This window comes from Falco punctatus (genome assembly GCF_963210335.1).
Source record: "Falco punctatus genome assembly, chromosome: 4".
In the NCBI taxonomy this organism is placed as follows: domain Eukaryota; kingdom Metazoa; phylum Chordata; class Aves; order Falconiformes; family Falconidae; genus Falco; species Falco punctatus.
Genome location: NC_137583.1, coordinates 74,730,255 through 74,748,125, shown reverse-complemented (window position 1 = coordinate 74,748,125; position 17,871 = coordinate 74,730,255). Strand labels below are relative to the sequence as shown.

At 41.1% G+C, this 17,871-nt stretch overlaps 1 protein-coding gene and 1 long non-coding RNA gene across 3 annotated transcripts in view; one reads left to right on the top strand and one right to left on the bottom strand.

The window, feature by feature from the left end:
• The window catches only part of ZNF804B (zinc finger protein 804B), a 272,987-nt gene that overhangs the window by 166,032 nt on the left and 89,084 nt on the right, over nt 1-17,871 (bottom strand). The window contains exon 1 of one of the 2 annotated variants that reach the window (XM_080385536.1): nt 1-17,871. This exon is cut by the window's left edge and continues 10,292 nt beyond it. The exons of the other annotated variant lie outside the window; for it this stretch is intronic. The gene's annotated coding sequence lies outside the window, so the exon portion shown is untranslated. 2 annotated transcript variants of the gene reach the window in all.
• Nucleotides 1-17,871, top strand: part of LOC308063085 — a 384,803-nt gene that overhangs the window by 329,303 nt on the left and 37,629 nt on the right. The gene's annotated exons all lie outside the window — the stretch shown is intronic.

The following is a 17,871-nucleotide window of genomic DNA, read 5'->3' as shown; positions in this document are numbered from 1 at the left end:
TGCAAGGACCCAGTTCTGCAAAGCATTTAAGCACCTGCCTTGAACCTCGGTGCTTTGCTAGCTAGAGCGAAATTCTGTGTATTTTTCCAGACATGGTTTCTAGATACTAACGCAAAGTGAATAATGTCGAAGTGGGATTCTGAGAAATAGGTGGCAAACCCGCTTGCTCTGACTGAAAATGTAGTCCGACTTCAGTGGAAATCCTCCTGCAAGGTTTCCTCTGTTCCCACAGGCTCAGATCCCACTGCACCAACACTGCACTGAAGCTGTGTTTTCCCACTCCCGGGAAACATCCATCAGTAACCTGACCAGCGAACAAAGAAGCTATTTCCATCACTAACTGTGGCAAGACAAGATCTAAATGACATTAACAACAACAATATGTCCAAAAGCTCCTGTGCTTTTGTGAGCAGGCAGGGATGCAAACAGTGTCCTTAGGAGCACCAGCCTCACAAGAATGGGTTCTGTAGATCAAAGCAATTTATCCTCATCTTTCTGAGCTGATGGATAATTATATGTGTATGTCAACCAAGCATGTTTTCCACTGGAAGTGTCAAAACAAAACCACAAAAGTTTCATATTGGAAATGCTGCCTTAACGTAATGAAGAGATGTACTTTAGCTGCCTGGTGATTCTGGTGTAGGCTAGCACAATGACTTCTGTAAGGACCAGCCACAGCAGCTGCAAAGTGAGAGCCAGTGACACAGGGAATAAGATGGTCTGGCCAAGAGTAAGACTATAGCTGCAGATAAGTCTATGGAGGTGGTGCAGCTGAAAAACAGCTTGGTGTTTCTCAGAACAGTCATTTCTAAACTAAGCAATTTCACATGATAGTTTACATTTTGGGGGTGAAAAGGTTTTTCCACTCGAACATCATCATCTCCCAAAGAACACTAATTCCAGTGACTGGGGGGGGGACACACAGGCATTGGCCCAGAGATGGTGTTTCCTCATAGAATAGCCTACTAATCAAGGAATCACATATACTATTCCTTCTTCTGTACGCCTGTAAAAGCTGTATGAAAATAGAAAATAAAAAATGTCCTCATATTTTGTTCATTCTTTGTTCTCAGATAATCTTTCCCTATGGGAACAACAACAGTATTGTGCTGTGGAAGGAGAGGCAGATACCAGGGCAAAAGCATTATTTTACTCATCGATCATATTAAAACACCAGGAATTAAGAAATCTCCCTTTTTTCCCATTATATTTCCATTGCTAAATAGTGACACAAATTATTTTCTTTGATCTCCTTGGGCAGGCAAGAGATACCATATTGTTTTTTAAATTAAAATAAGTTCCTCATTAGGGACCATGTATAAAACGATACATTAAAAAAAACAAGCCTTGCTAGAAGTGTAAAGTGTGGTAAGAAAGTGCGCTATTAAAGAAAAAAAAAGAATCTAATTTCTCTGCTGACCTGTTTCTCAAAAGAATTCTTTTTAGGAAACACACTATCAGTGACTAAATTCAGGTTAACAAAAGCATTGTTTACTCATTCTTTGCTGACAAGGTCTGATTGATGTTCTGAGAGATACAATTCACCATCTGAATTTTCTGTCCTGGATTATGATGCCTATGGGTCCCTCTAGCAGGAAGCATAGGTTTTGTTTGTTTTCCCCCCAAGATGTTTAAAATCATAAACATATGGTGCAAACATGTAACAATATTATGTCAACAAATTGGAATGTGAATTTGTAACAGATCCTCTCTAAAATAAACTAAACCATCTCTGCAGCTTTGGTCTGTCTACTGGTCTGACATTTTCAAGAAGCTTTTGGACTTACCTTTTCCTTTTATAAATGAGACACAGTGAATAAAGAGGTAATCCGTGCCAATTTCCCCACACAGACATCGACATGCTGCCAAATGCAGCCCAATGCAAAGCAAGCTGACTCCCATGGAAATTCACCCACACAAACCAGAATGTTTGTTCTACTCTTCTTTAAACAGCTATACAATCCTTCTGAATTTGAGAAGACAGGAAGAACTTTGTAGCATAACATGTGATAAAGAAAACAGCTCTGGTTGGGAGTTCTTCATATTGTAGATAGAGCTTATAGAATAAAGGGAGCTGAGTTACTAAAAAAAAAAAAAAAAAGTGCACCTTAAACCTTGCTGATGTAGTGGCTCAGCAGACAGGAGCACAGACTGTACTGAATCATAAATATCGTGGTTGACTTCCCAAGCCACTGACCAGATTTAGGAAGTAAAGCAATGGCTAGCACTGGCAGAGCCTCATTATCTATTGATAAAACATCTGTTCATTAACCCACCTTACGCTCTTCCCACAGATCCCCCCGTGGTTTGAGAGTTGTGCAAATACGACTAAAGGAAGAATGAGTGCAAAACGAAATATGCTATAATTTACAATAATTACAACACATTACAATTACAATTGTGGTAAATCTGCTGGCAGTTGGGATATTGTGTATCACAACCAGTCTGAACTTTAGGGGTTGCTGCACTGGCTGTATCTTTGTTTGGGGAGTGAAGGTTAAGGCATCCAGCAGGGCTGCTGCGGTGGGGGGGTTGGCGTGGGGGTGTGTGTGGGACGGGGGAAGGAGGGTGTGGGACGACGGACACCACGGGTAGCCCCTGGGGCCGTGCCCTTCCCACTTCACTCAAGTCCCTATGATTCTCCGCTGGGGACAGTGCCAAGACACCAGTCAGTATTTCTCTGCATATTTCTCACCAGCTCCTTAACCCCTTTTGGAGTGAAGCCAATGGGACAGCTTTAGGCAATGCACCGGGGAGCAGGGATACAAAGATGGGCTGACAGCAGATCTGCTTTGCATCCGCTGGTGGCTTCTCATGTTTTCAGTTAATCAGAGAAACAAGGCTCCTTCTAATTGAAAAATAACCAACAATGGCCTAAGCCAACATATTGCTGCGTTAAAGCTCATTAGACTTTTTCTAATAACATTGAAGAACGCACGCATGTTCCCTGGGCTTTTATTAAAATGCCCCACTACTTAAATGAATTATCTTGGGAGGAAAACACGTAATGTATTTCACTCAACCCATGAAGGCATCTTTCTTCTGAGCAGTTTGGAAGAGTCTGATGAAGGATTGGGCAGATGGCTCTTGTGCCAGTGAGACGTTTCTACAGCTGCCTCTGCCATGCCCAAGTATGCCCTGCGGCACAGCAGAGCCAGAGACTCAGCACCAGTCGCTGCCACCAGCACCTCTGGAGAATAATGGCCTCCACATAGGCCCTAGCTTTTTCCCCCAGAATGGTAAACATTAGGCTTTTCATTCTGGATTGACAACAGGCTATTAGGCCCTTTAAAAATAATAATAAAATCTTAGTGGAAAAATAAAGCACAAATTTTTAATGCAAAATTAGATTGGGAGCAGAAAAATGCTGTCATGGCCAGATTGGCCAGCATCACCTTGCTCATGAGAGTGGCCACCAAGCAAGACAACCACTGAGCATCACAGAGCTGTGACCGGGACCAGCTCCATCTCCCAGACCCTGCTGGGGTTTCTGCCTGCTGGAGAAGACTTCCTGCAACACTCAGCTTCATGTGGGCTCCTGTAGCCCTGCAAAGAAGCCAGGGGGTGAGGGTGGAGGAGTGTGGCTTATGGCAAGGTGAAAGCTCTGTTTTGAGCAACTGCTGCCATATAACCCCACTGTGATACAAGTAAGTCTCTCCAAAGTGTCTCCTGACTTCACTCTCTGCTGCAGCTGCTCCTGAAGTATCACTCTGGACCCTGGGACAGGGGAGAGGAGGAGAGGGGAAGGGTCTATGGCCATGGTGTGTGACGCAGGAGTGTGCACACAATATGTATGTGCAAGAAGAGCAAAAAAGCACAGCAACCCCCTCTCTTCTCCTTCCTCCAGTTAATCTACAGACTGAGGCGGAAAAAAAAAAAAAAAAAAAAAAGTAATTTGGTTCTTATGGAAGTTTTGCAAAATGAAATGCAGAGATTCTTTTGTTGCCTTTGCAAGTGAACAGCAAGGCCTCTAGAGTTTTGCTAGTGTTTTTTTCCCATCTTTCTCTTCAGTTGAACCTGAGTATGCTGTAACATTGGAGGAGAAGCTGTTGGTGTAACAGCAGAAATTTTGCTGCTTAACCTCTGCCTGCCCCATCCCCACACAGGGAGGCACGCTGAAGAGACTGGTAACTAAAGCTGTCTGCCTCCTGAGCTCCCCATCCTACAGCACCATGGAGACCAGGTGCATGGAGGTTACTGAACAGAGAGAAAGATATTTTTGTCATCTAACTTGAAGCACTTTGTCACCTTCCTCTTCACACAGAAATAGTAGCAGGTAGAAGCAGCGCATTTGTCAAAACGAGGGTAGCTTGTTAAGGACTTGAGTGCCTTTTATGCAGAGGGTTCCAAATCTGACACCCTGTGACAGATGTCAAATGCTACAGATTAGCATTTTGAATCTAGGAATCACTTTCTACACAACTGAAAAAACTTAGCTACACCACAGAGTATCCTGCAAGCTCTTTGCTATTTTATTAGGTGTCCCGTAGCAACTTGATATGTTAAAAATGTGTCACAGAAGGGCCACATTCTGCAGGACTCAGATATCACACTTCGATAACCTGCAAATTAGTCTCAATCAGTGAAAGAAAATCCTCAAGACATACCCTCTCTTAATTCAGCAAGAAGAAATTCCCTCTTTTCTGTGCTATTTTCTTGAATGATAGTGTGCCCAGTTTTATTTAGCGTGCACAATTTAACCTATAGGCCAAAGTTATTTCCCTTTATTTTATTGCCGTATTTTTCAAAGACTGTCTGGTACGTACCAAAGCTGCCATTCATCTGAGATTACTGGAACAAAAGTTTTTCTGTTTATTGCACAGATCTGAGACAATATTCTTCAAACCCAGCTGCCTAAAACTAGGGTCCTGTTTTTATGTACCTCTGCTTTTCAGGGGTTCACAACCCTTACAATGAATAGGTTTTCAATTCCTCAGAAAAAAGCCAGTTTTGTTTAGTTTTCTTTGTAGTTACTTTTGGGTCTAACCTTAGGTATAAGCTGTGAACAAGCTGTCTCACAGAACATGTCTGAGATTCTCAAATGGGTTCAGGTTTAGCCTAAATCTACACCCACTGTTTACTGAAAACATTAAATGTATATCAATTTCCATAGTTACAAATAACTGATATCAAGCACTTGTGAGAATCCTATCTCCATTGGTTATGGATTGAAACTCTGACATTACGCTGCATTTACAATATTGAAATGGAGAACAAAGCTTCTTCCAGAAATAGATTGGAGTTGCACAACTCTGTTTCGAACCAATAGGTTAAATGACTGAATCGGAAACAGAGCGCAGCACATGTGGCAGCATGTGTGGTGCATGCAGACACAAGGTGAGTACCTCAAACTGCAGAAGACTCCCCCAGGGAAGCCTGGGGGACCATGATCTATAGGAAGAGCAGGGACTTGGGGACCTCCTTTGGTCTGGAGCATGAAGCCACCCATCTCCTGCTGCTGCTCTGATGATTGCTGGGCTGCACCCGCCTTTCTGGGATGAAGCTTATAAATTCCAGCTTGTGAAGCTTGTTTCAATAGCGCCCCATCGATCATTATTCCTATGATTTATAAGTGGCTGTCGGTGGCACGAGCAGTGTGTTATGAAAAGCTCTGTTCCATGGAAGAGACCTCATTGGTGAAAGCAATGGTTTCCTCCTGACGGTTCTGCTTGGAAAAGCTTTCATTTAGCCAGATTTCCACCACCATCTACATCCAAAATTAGATACTTGTTTCCCGAGACTGTTCATTACAGCACACTATAGCTCCTAGTGGCTGGGGAATTTTATTAGTGCAGCTGAAAATAGACTTCAAAAATGAAAAATGACCAATTTTATCACTTCCAGTCATTTGATGCCAAACTTTCGCACACTAGAGTAAGACTCAACAACAACAACAAAATCAGTGTGAAACAAGATGCTGAAAACATCCCTGCTCATTGCAGGGGTGGCGGTGGACTAGAGGACCTTCAGAGGTCCTTTCCAACCCAAACCATTCCACGATTCTATGATTCTATAATATACTAATTGAAATTATACAGATTAGGTTATGCCTCTTCCTTTTAGTTCATACCTAGTTTTCTATCAGAAGATAATGATTATGGGAAAGCAATACACAGTGTAATTAAGCTATATTACACCAAATTATTCAATACAGTAAGGTAAATATTTTCTGGATTATTTGGTTTGGGTTTATATTTCAGCTGTAATAACAAGAAGTTTTTGAAATGTTTCTGACATAACCGTTCTAGGCAAATACTTAGTAAAAAAAATCCTTGATGACATGAATGCAATTAGGGATGTCTCATGACAGTCACAAGTCATATTACAGAGCCATACTGAGATTTGTCTTAATGGATGCTTTTTGTATGAAAGAGAAAAATGACTGAACTCTACATTCACAGTGAGGGAGAAAACCAAAAGCACCTAATCATAGTATAACTGAGTTAAATTCGAAGAAAAAGCAGCTTTTGAAACACACAAAGAACTCAATTACTTAATTTTTTTTTCCCTTGGTGCTGTTACACTTTCTCCCCTAATCTATCCTACATTTTTTCTGACTGGAAACATTTATAAGCCAGTATCTGGCATACCTGTAGGTGGAAAATATTTATTTTGAGAAAAGAAAAATCCAGCTTTGACCCAGTTAAACCTAGCAGCAAAAGCTGATTTAATTCACAATGAAGACAAAGAGAAAGGCCTCAATACAACCCTGGGCTTATTTTGGTCCTTTGGGCTCCAATTCCCACTGTTTCCAGCGGCACACACAGCCCGGCAGGTCCGGGCTCTCCCACAGACCAGCAACGACTCCTGCACACAGCTGGTAATTGTGGAATTGCTGACAGGGAAATCTTCTTCCGACCACTGTGTTGGCCAGTGTAAAGTGTATAAGGCTATCTAAAATACATAAGCTTACATACTATCATTTTGTGTGTATTTTACATATCAAAATATCATTGCTCTCTTGACCTCTGTGTCATATTATAAATGTAAGTTTTGCACTCTAAGCAACCTTTTACTGTTTTTTCTTCTCTCTCCTTTCTGTACTCCCCTGTCAGATTAGCAGGGACTTCTTGATTTACCTTCTCTTTTCTGTTCAATATTTGTTTTTCTACACACCACACAAGCGCCACAGCATCTACAGTTCATTGTATTTGATCAAGTTAGATCACATATACATAGTGAAGTCCCTGAAACACACAGGCACTGCAAGATGAATTAAGGAGGTCGTGAAAGCTCTTAAAACCACATTTTATGAAATCAGTAGAAAAGCCAGCGGGTAATAAAAGGCAGTCAAGCCACAGATCCTGCAGAAAGTGAGTGATATGAGGCAGCAGGCTGACCGCTGTTTATTGCCTGCCAGCTAAATAAAATGGGATGCATCTTACTACTTGCTGGCTTTTCTGCCAGTTTGATAAGATATAATTCACATTTTGGGTGGTGAGGCTGTGATCTCCTTTGACTGTAACATTCCCTTCAGTCTCGTTGAATCTCTCCCTCTCCACCTCACTCAAAACACTCACGTGCTGATGAGGAACTGTTGAGGGCCAGTTCCCGTACTGGTATGTAGAGGCTCGTTACTGCTGGTGGGAATAATGCTGTTGCAGCAAATTACTAGCTCCTTTCCCTACCCCAGGCAAAATCTGAAGAATGTCATCCCATCTCTGACTTTTTCTAGTTAATGCCAGAATGTAAAACCTTTTTTTCTTTTCTGAGTCAGGAGAATAGAGAACCAGCAGCTGCCCAAGTTTACAACTGTGTCAAAACCAAACCCACATTTCTAGGCAGAAAGTGCTGCTCTGGGGGAGGAGGTTGCTTCCCACGGTGACTACAGCACCTGCTATGTCTGGAGTATGTAAACAGTAAATGTGAACATTTCCTGAAATTTATTTCAAGCTCCACACACCACAAAGTGAATCCAAGTAACTGCACTTTGTGTTAGAAAGGCGGCCAGGGACATTACATACAGATGCAAAAGGAGATTGTTAAGGGCAATTTGTCCCTGGTAACATTATTCCTTATGCAGCAGCTAGGAAAAGTGGTGGTATCTGGTTGTGTGTACGTGCATCAGTGCTTGTGTTTGCAAAGTGGGACAAGTGCAGAAAGCTAGGCTTGCCTCTCCTCAGCCTCAACAGGGCAAAGGGTTGGATACCCAAACTCTGCAAGTCCTCAAAAGTACCAGGGAACCTCAGAGGACATGGGAACTCTGAGGCTGGAGAGCCTTGCTGTGCCTCCCTGTCCCACAACACCACAGCAGTTCTGCGGGAGATGGACTGGGGCCAGGCTGTGGCTGGGGGAGACATAGCACTTACTGACGAATTACCAGTAAGACAGAGTCATCACAACCAAAAACTGCAGTGCTTTCAGCCCAAAAGAGCAAAACCTTTTTGAGCAAAAATGCGTATTCAGTGACAACAAACACAGCAGTTACACTTAATGGAAAGTTTACCCTACATTCAAAGATCAAACTTATACCAGAAATCCATACATTTGGAAATGCTCAACAAAATGTAGCTGCTCTCCCAAATCATGAATCAGCGCTCCCAAATGTAACAAAATGGGACAAGATGGAATCGACAGCTACTCATGGCAAATGCAATCCTGCTCACAAAATTCAACATGGAGAGGAAATTTAGCTCCTAGGAATAGGTGCTATTTATAATTTGTTTGCAGTTCCCCAGCTGATAAACCCCCAGCTGTACATCAGCTAACCATCAGGGGATTCACTTGGCTTTGATACAGAGTAATTGGTCTATCTGGTCTTTGGGTTGTCTCTCACATCTTCACATTTCCTTAGAAATACATGGTATCACTTCACTGCTGTACCAGTGACTCTGAAAATGGTAGTTAGCCAAACATTGTATGGACTGTGAAAGAAACCTCTTGAATAACAAACACATAAGCATCACCTTCTCCACTCTGCAATTAACTGACTAAAAGCTGTTTAGTAGTATCCTAGTGGAGACCGCAAGGATCGCTAGCATCACTACTTATATACTGTATCTTAATATGCTGCTCACAAGACAAAGAAGTGACTTAGACTGAATTGTCATAGGCTGCAGTAGTTGACATTGCCAGGAACTGCCTGTATGATGAGGAAATAGCCTAGCTGATGAGAATATATCCTAGCTGATTATTTCCTGGCGTTACTCTGCTTTCACTGAGACAGTGTTTCGGCTGGTTTTCCAGAAAGTCAAATGCTTCAGCCAGAGTTGTATTTTATATACATTTCCTAATGTGATAATGTAATGTATTCACAGTGATTTAGAGAGACTGCAAACACAGAACTCCCAATTCCTCTCCATTTACAGGTGATACCAACTTGTACAGGATGAAAATATCAGCTGTATATCAGCAGTCACTGCAGGTTTACAAAACTTGGGGCGACTGCATGCAGGTTCATTCTTGTTGTACACACACAGACCCCGATGAGGCGCCACATGGCTCTGTCCTTTGACACATCACAGACACTTCAATTTTGTTCCTGACACAGCACAGTAAACCCATGGCCATCTCAATCATAGTCCACTGAAATGCTAGTGAAAAAGAAAACTGAAAACAGAAAGCCACACACACAGGGGCCAAAGGACAATCCCATTAGGATTTTACATATACATTTTCCCATGTATATGTACCAGCCACTGCAGCACGGAGGCATTAGGATTCTTCTACAGAAAAACTGCTGCTAAAATGTCTCTTGCTTCCCGTTCTGGAACTGTACTTGTAAATACAGGTTGGGGGGTTATTTGTTTGTTTGCTTTTCTTACACGTGCTGCCACTGTGTCATGCACTGACAGCTTTGCCCCAAAAGTTAATTAAATGTTCAATATATATTACAGCTTCCTTCCATTAGTATTCATTTGCAGAAGCCTGGGACACCTCACCCATTAAGTTCAGATACATGTAATTTGTTCTTAATGTATGCTCATTATTTGCTATGAAAATGTGAAAGAGATTTCTACACAAGCCTTTTATTCAATATCATTTCATGCATAGCCAAATAGGCAGTATAAATAGCACCGGCTCTATTTTTGAATCTTTGCATCATGAAGGTTAGGGTTCCAGGCACTTGCATTGTTACAATGTGATCTGAAAATCCATGCCACCAGCAGATGATTTGAAAGCATACATTTAATGGTAAGCTGTCAAATACATGCCAAGCGTTCCTTTAAAAAGAATTCCTCAGGCAAGATCCAGATCTATTGAACTCTCATCTTTGAGCTTCTCCCAACCCAAAAATTTCAGAAATATTTTGTTAAGCAATGATAAATACTTTATTAAATATGGTAATTAATATTCTTGCTATAAAATTGCAACCAGTTATTTAAAAATTACAATAATTTAGTAATTATAATAATTTAACAGACAATATATATATTACTTATTTTAAGAATCAGACAGAAAAATTATCCCAGGGAAGAAAAATATTTCTTCTCACTTATCTTAGGCTCTATCCAAATTCAGTAATTCCCTAGCAGTGAACATACATTGGCTAACAGTCCTTTACTAAGAAGAAATCAATGGATCTCCTTAATTAACGAGCAATGCCCATTTTAAGTTAAGGCTTCTACATCCACTTATTTTACAGAGCAACAGCCAAAAAAAATTAATGTTTTGTCCTTACTAGCAGCTTCATACAGAAGAAGAGCAAGGTGCATTGCATGCTAAACCACACTCCTCCATACCTTCATTCACTTCACTATCACTTGGTGGCCAAGGCTGTCCTGCATGTTCATGAGCCTTCTGCTTTTATAGAATGAACATCAACCACATAACACAAAAGATGGACCCAGAATCAGTTCTCTTGTTATATGAGTTCCAAGCCTCCACCCTTGCCAAGCAAGTTCAGGACAAATAATACATAAAGCTTAGTTTAATTTTAGTTGTTACTTTGGTCACCAGAGATACAAGAATGAAGAGTACATTAGTAAACTTTTGTTATTGTAATAAAAGGGAAGGGGCTGTTGATTTTTCATTTATGATAAGAACTTTTTTTTTTTTTTTGTCTGAATATGCCAAGCCTTCCATTTACTTTAAAAGGAAAATTACTTTGGTAGGATCAGAAATAACAAAAGTTTCAAACTGTCAGTTAAAAGGGTCATAAAAAAGGCTACAAGTTAAGCAGATAGCTACAAACACTTCCTAGAACTTCTTTTCACCTGTAAGTTTCCAGTAAGTTCAGTGGTCATAGAGGTACTACAATGATAGTCTTGACTTTTAGACCACTCCGTGTCTGAAGACATGCAATGCGTACATGACATACAATGCTGAAACAGGGGAAATCATCACCATGAGGAGAATATGCCACTCTTAGGATGAGAGATCAGTCATCTGATGACAGTTCAAATTAGCATTGTAAGGACGTTTTTTGAGACACAGACAGCAGAAGTATTTTAAAGAGTGAGAAGCTACCGATTTGTTTTAAAGGAATGGATAGTAAGGCTATTCATAATATAAAATGGTACTTAAAAATGGGAGATATTATGAGAGTGACAGGTATGGACTACACTGCATTTCTCCAGAAATCCCTTTTTGGAACCTAGAAAGTGCTTTCCGGCCAGCATGGCAAAAATAGCCCTATCCAAGGGCCAAGCTGAATTTTCTGGCCAGAAGAAAACCCAACCAACTTTTCCAACAGCTTCTGAACCTCGGTGAATCCTTTACAGAGAAGATTTTTTACTCCTGGTTGTATAAAATTTCACTAGGTAGGAAAACTGAATTCAGAATAAGAGGACAACTTTCTATTTTAAGAATTTAGAAGGCACCAGACCCACTAATGTCTTCTTAAAGAATGATGTTCCTGGGTTTTCATCTAGGGTATGGGTGTAAAACAGGACCTACAAAGATGAATGAACTCCCAGCAGCTCTCCCAGAGAGACTTCAGTCTGAACTGGGACATACTCTAATGTCGATCAGGTTACTGAGAAATCATGGCCTGTTACAAGCTTCACCTGGAATACCACACAGGGTAAGATGTGGAAGGGCATCTGTAAGATAAGCAAGAGCTGGCTGGAGAGGAGTAGGATGCTGCACAGTCTCTGGCTGCACTGTAACAGCCTTGCTTCCTTCAGTGGGAGCCTTTCACAGCTGCTTTGTTTGCTTTGTGATTACATATGTGAGCAACCAGAACTTACGAGTTCACACAGGTCAAAAAAAAGGCTAAATTTTTTTCATACCAAGAAAATGACAGGAGTGAGAGTCAAGTGAAAGGTCAAGTCAAAGGCTGAGAGAAGTTAAATACAGATGAGTCAATAGCCCACATGTGCACATATCCCAGCAACAAAATGCTTCTGCAATGTAATATCCTCACTAAATTTCTCAGTTCCCTGACTGAAACGTTTTAGGCCCATTAACATGATTCCTTTAATAGTGAAGACATGCTTTTTATGCAGGGATGCCTCTGGAGATACAATAACTGGAAGAATATTCCCCTCTACCAGGAGAACTGTCGGAGGAAATTACGCTAATGCGTGTGCGCAGAGCTCCTCCAAAGAGGAACGCTGCTCCCTTATGGGGAGGTGAACGGAAGCTCAAGGATGACACAGGCTTTGGTTACTCCCTTTTGCTTCCTCAAGCACTTTTAGATTATGTTAGGAGATCTTAAGCACTAGAATTAAATGAGAGTTTCCATTTACTTTTCTGGTAATTTAATGTTTGGCAAACTGGAAAATATACAGATTAATAGATCTGCCAGGCTCAGAAAGCTCTGGTTTAGCAAATTAATGAGTCTGCATGAATAAGAGGGAAAACTGTAATGCCATGACAAGTTTTTCTTCCTTGACAGGCTACATACACATCAGCTGAGAGTCCTGTCCCTCCCCTGCAGTGGGGGTTTAGGGGCTATGCGATGCCAAGTAAGAGGCTTTCTACTGACTTCAGTGATTTCTGTGGTCTTCTAATAGATGCAAAGGACTGTACACTGCCATTTATTTTAGTAACAGTTCAGTCAGTCCACAGTTTTAAAAAAAACTTAACAAAATATATGGGAAGATGTTCACTGAGAGAAGGTGTGATACATAACTCTGGATGAATAAATTGCCCTGAAGTTGTCCCAAGGAGATCAAAACAACTTCTAGAAAATTCTTTTGCTTCTGAAGTTAAGACGGAAACCGTCCACCAATGCATTTTATATAGCAAATTTGCAACACACACCTGGAAAAGGGGGGAGCAAGACCCAGAAAAGCTGCAATTAGTTGTTTTCCTGCTGAAGATTCACAGGTGAACAGAGAGATGGTGGTACAGAGCAGGCTGGGAGGACCCTGGACATGTTCTCAGTGCTATGATGAACTATGTGCTATGAAACACCCTGCGTCTCTTAGACAAATGCATTTTCCTTGCGTTGGGGGGGAGGGGGGGGCATCTTCCTCCCACCTCAGGCTCACTAGCTCCTCTGCCTCGTTTGTTCTCAGGGTAGCTACCCCTCAGTCTGAGACACCAGAAGCAGCAGGCCCGCGGCTGGCTCCATCAGGAACGCAGGGCAGAAGCTGCTCACTGCAGTGCAGCAGGAGCTCCACATGTGTGTTCCCACCACAGCCTCCACCATGGCCCATCTGTAGAGGTGTCTGCTGCCCCTTAATCCACTGCACGCAGCGGAACTCTCAAGAGGAGAAAGCTGCAAAGTCTGAGAGTGGGTGAATCCCAGGACCTTCCCTTTCAAAGCCCCAGTGTGACAGAAGCGAGCACCCTGGGAAGGCTGGGTCTGCCACTGCAGAGGGGGTGCAGGAGCAGCATGACAGGGGGCTCAGACTGGCAGAGGGGACAATTCCCAGTCTGTTGTCCTATCTGAAACACTTAATAAGATGCTTTGGTGTATGATACAGATGTTTTTTGCATCATAGTAGTACACCTCTCTGACCTATTATTTGGAGCTGTTGGCACGTTTAAATATTTATTATAAACTAATATGACATTTCAATGAGATAAACATAGCGTTTATCTCATCTAGCAGACAGGAAGACAGTTACTCAAGCACCTCCCAGCACTATTAATAGTCCAAGGTCTGGGAAGGGATCCTCCTGGCTCCCTCGCCCGCTTGCATGCTGTGAGGCAGCGGTTTGCTGCTCAGGGTGCTCGCTTCATAACACCGCCTCAAGTTAAAGTCCCAAACTACCAGAAATATTGGGAAAGATTACTCTGCTTATCACTGGTGACTAAAAATTACTTTCAGAAACAGAGAATGTCTTTAGTGACCTCATAAAAAAAAAAAAAAAAAAAAAGTGAGGTACGGGTGGGAAGGAGATAAAACAGATGTGTAGGTTAAGCCTGCACTGTGCGCAGATAGCCTAAGGCAGTGTCTGCACTTTACCGACTTCCACTGACTCAGGATGTTTATTTTTTTTTATCTGTTTGTTTTATAGTAGCTGAGGTATTTGTTTATAATAGCAGCATTTTCATATAAAAACAGTAATTTCTGTACATAGGAACTGAGCTTTAAATTACACAAATACAAAGAAGGCAAAGGTACCCTGAGAAAGACAAACCCCAGGGATACGTGGAGGACAGCAGCTCACATTTAATAATGATTAACCACCTCCGCAGTGCCCAGGACAGCAAAGCGAGACCTCCACAGCTGCATAGCCAAGTGACTACAGGGTGAGGTGAAGGAGTGCTGTCCACGTATTATGATCCAAATGGCCATCAAGCCAGGCTGAATTTTAGAGTTATAAAGGGAGATGAAACAACGTAATTAAACCCCAAGAAAAATATACTTTACTGGGTCACAGAAATATCAAAGCAGATTGATTGCTAGGGAACTAGAATATTAACAAGCCAAGCAAGCAAGTTCACTGCTCTAAACAGACTTAACTGCAGGTCAGCATGCAAATGCCTTCCATTATTTATACAGTCCAAGACAGTTATAGGATATTGCATACTGCATAGAATATTAGCCAAGTCACGGTCATGCAGAAGAAATGAACACAAAAAACCCTCTAGATTTTAACTCTGGTTGAAACTTTCAGAGTATGCCTGAGAAATGACAATAGACCATGATTAATTTGACACAATGAGACCACACATGCTCCAGATCACCACCCAAGTTAGTTTGTGTCCAATGTCTTTACACTGCCTAATTATCCCATTAGAAGTCAATAGGGGAGTGAAGGACTTAATGACTCCAAGATTCTGGTCATGCAGAAGCAGAATGGGTACATGAAAAACAGCAACCAAAACCTCCAAAAAATGAAAAGAACCATATGGGTTTGGTTTTGTTTTGTTTTGTTGGGGTTTTTTTACTGGTTATTTCTGGTAGCTTGCAATTTTCCCAAAATTGTGGGAAGGAGAAAATTGTAGCATCATTCCTAGAAAGCTCAAAGAGACATCAGTGTTAGCAGTAATTTCATGTGAGACTGTATGAATAACCCCACAATCCTATGTTGCTGGTTGGGTTTTTTTCTCTTATTAAGAGAACTCCGTACAGCCTAATAGTCTGAGACTTTCCAGTGACTAAAAGTCATTCATAAAAGAAGAGTAGCACAGATTTTTTTGTGCTTATCAAAGCTTCTACCAGCATTTCCATTCTGCCAGGTGAGAAAATGTTGAAAGTTAAATAATTAAATTAATGCATTAATTTATGTGTTATTTATGGAAAGCAGCATTGTAATGGCATTCACATTTCCCAGTGGGACACAAGCATCACAGTTCACTTTGCAAGTACACGTTTTTCCCTTGCAGTCATAATTCATCTCAAGACTTCTGCCTTCTGCCTAATGGGGACAGGTTCCTTATTCCCTTTCCTGCTGTCACCACTCAGCCTTCCAAGGATTGGAAGTGCTCTGCAATCCTCACTGCCCATTTAATCCACCTGCTACCAGACCTCATGTCCTTACACAGCAGACATTGGAAAGCCCCTTACATGACACTCAAAGTGCTTTATAACCATACTCAGCTTGCACAGTGCTGCTGTAGCTCAACCCAGATCATGGTAACTTTGAAGAAAAATCAAAAGCAAAATCAACAAAAGCCTGAAAACAAACAAAAAAGCCTGTGCTTTTAAAATTATTCAGGCAATAAATCTCAAATTCATTTTTTCCTTCCTTTCATGGAAACCCTGATCCTTTTTTATATCTCTGCTAATGAGTGACATAAAAGGCTGGAAAATGTGCTTATAGGATGATTTCCACATCGTTCCTTCATTTTCCTCTCACTGTGGTGTAGCTGGTGGGATATGATGCCCTGCAGTCCCTTCTGGACTAGACTTCTCTTGCCCAGTTGCCTATGATTGACAGGGAATAGACCCAGCTAATTCCCTCACTTGCTGTGTTACCAACTTCTAAGAATTCCTCAATTTTGAGAACTTAAGGAATAATACAAAGTAAAGCAAAGTATGTTTAAAGTCTTGGGTCCTTTCCAGTAGCAAAGAAAGCCTGAGAATGACAAAGTTAAAACTCAGGTGATTATGAAAATGAAACCTCCCCCTCAAATATATGAATTCTGGTTTAATTCATTAAAGCAGGGAATTCTGTTTTATTTCACGAAAATGGGTGACCTTCAGAGCTAATAAAGTTACTTCCAATGGAAAAATCTGGACAGAGGGAAGGATGAAAATTTTTGCAGAAGTTTTCAGTAAAAGAAAATAATATACATTTTACATCAACTGAACATTTTTCAGAATAAGCTTCCAGGTCTAATTAAGGCGGGTCTCCTGCCCTTCAGGCTGGGAAGGGCAGTCAATATCCTGCTGGTAGAGAGCCCCTGAAGTCACAAGGGCAGTGATAACAGCACCAGCATTAGGGTCCCCAAAGCAGTAGGGGCCAGCATTCATTGATTTGGGGAGCAATAAGGATTATTGATTTTACTGTTTGACACAAATAAACACAAAAGAAAAATCATCTTCAAGGAAAATCTCTCATGTGTGTCCCCTGGATACATAAACAAAAAAGGCCCTTTGGAAGTATAGCAATATTCTACAATAGAAAGAGAAAATCTGACATGTTTTAAGTGTGATGCTGAAGTATCTGAAACGTAAATAAGGATGAGTGGCAGCCTCTCAGGACACTTCTCACCATGATCACAACTTCCATCTACTTTCTTTCTCAGACAGTTTCAGTGCTTCTACCTGGTAATGGGAAAGGAAGGGCAGAAGACATGGCAGCATAGCTATGCAAAAGTGCAAACGGCAGACATCATCACACGTTCTTCTGGATTATCTGTATCTCATCAACCTTCTCTGATAAAAATAGTTCAAATAAGAACAATATCAGGTTCTGCATTGGCTATGAAATAAAGCACTTGAAAATCTATGCTGGGGCTGGGGGGGTGGGGGGGTGGGGGGGGAAATGTAGCTTTTCCACTGCCATTAAAAGAAAGTCCCAGCATATTACTGCCATGTTGCTCCTCTCTGCATGTCAGTTTACAAACTCCTTTTCTACTAGAGGTAATGTAATGCCACTTAAAACCAAATAAATAAGTTTTCATTGTTTTTACTGTTTTCTTTACCCCACTCAAATAGCATAGACCGTAGCTTGCAGAGTAAAGCATTTCTTTGGGTATTAAATATTACCACTCAATTTAATAGCTGAGAATTGATAAATATTAATTGAATTAACACATTACTGTGTTCAATATTCTTGGTAGTTTAGGATTCTTGGCATTTTCTTTCTTAAAAATGGAAGAAGTGATGAAAAGATATTCAACAGCCCTCAGGTCTCTTCTTTAACAAGGAATTAAACACCCTTTTGAACAAGGAGGCGAAACAACAAACAAAAATATGTTTCTGGTTGACCAATGAATATTATTTTGACTAGCTGACAACTGTAAAACACAAACAAGTAAAAGGAAACATTTTGCTTTACCCAAAACACTGCATTTTTAATGTTTACACTTTCTAGTGCATGTCAACACTATTCAGCAGTTACTTTTAAAGTATAGAGTCAT